Source organism: Chrysochloris asiatica, unplaced genomic scaffold (genome assembly GCF_000296735.1).
Source record: "Chrysochloris asiatica unplaced genomic scaffold, ChrAsi1.0 scaffold00323, whole genome shotgun sequence".
NCBI lineage: Eukaryota > Metazoa > Chordata > Mammalia > Afrosoricida > Chrysochloridae > Chrysochloris > Chrysochloris asiatica.
The window spans coordinates 1079197-1080334 of record NW_006408841.1 but is presented as its reverse complement, the minus strand read 5'-3'; positions in this window follow the sequence as shown (position 1 = coordinate 1080334).

The following is a 1138-nucleotide window of genomic DNA, read 5'->3' as shown; positions in this document are numbered from 1 at the left end:
CGTTTTTTTAAAAGATCAAATTGCTGACGAATTACAGGCATTTTAAGCTTTTGACTGCCTGCACGCAGCTTCCGCTTCCGCACCCGTGCCGGCAAGTGCCTCTGCCCCCTGCAGACCTTGGAATGCAGGGTTAGAGCAACCCCACTTAGAAGGCTGCATTTCCAGAGAAAAGGAAGAATAAACTAACAAAGCCAAACAAATAGCGAGGGATATCAGCATGGATATCAGGAAATTCAGGGTACCCACGGTGCAGAGAGACTGAGAGAGGCATTCTTTACGTCATCAAATACTGTAACTGCCTCCCTCCAGCCATTACCCCAACCCTCTACAGCGCCAGTATAGACCAGCCCTCTGCCAAGCCACGGAGGTTCAGGAATGCCCAAGGCACAAATCCGCCCACTGAGGCCAAGGGCCTCCCAAGGCCCAGACACTCCCACTGAGGCCAAAGCCTGCCCTGAGGCCCAACCTGCCCACAGACTAGTCACAAAGGCCCAGGCCCAACCAAGGCCCAAATTGCATACGGGTCGCCGCTGAGGTCCAGGGACCCCAAGACACAACCCACCACGCAGCCAGGTTGCTGAGGCCCAGTGCCCCTGAGACCCAACCCGCCCGCCTGAGGCCCGAACCACTGCCTGAGGCCCAAACCACCGGTGCAAGGCCCAACCCTCCTGCAGCCCGGTCACTGATGTCCGGGCCCCCAGAGGCCCAACCCGCCTGCCCGAGGCCCAAACCACCTGCCCAAGGCCCAACCCTCCTGCAGCCCGGTCATTGACGTCCAGGCCCCCAGAGGCCCAAACTGCCCACTTGAGGCCCAAACCACCTGCCGGAGGTCCAACCTGCTGCAGCCCGGTCGCTGACATCCAGGCGCACAGAGGCCCAACCCGCCTGCCCAAGGCCCAACACTCCCGCAGCCCGGTCGCTGACGCCCAGGCCCCCAGAGGCCCAAACCGCCCGCCACCAAGGCCCAGGCCCAACTGAGGCTCAAAAAAGTTACTCTGAGTTAAGCAATAAGAAGCATGAAAAGGAAAGACCACATCCTGATCACATCTTCCTGGAGTTAATCAGGAAACATAAAAAATTACCAGAACACATACTTAATTAATTATTAGGGCCACAGATAAACATTAAACATGTCCAA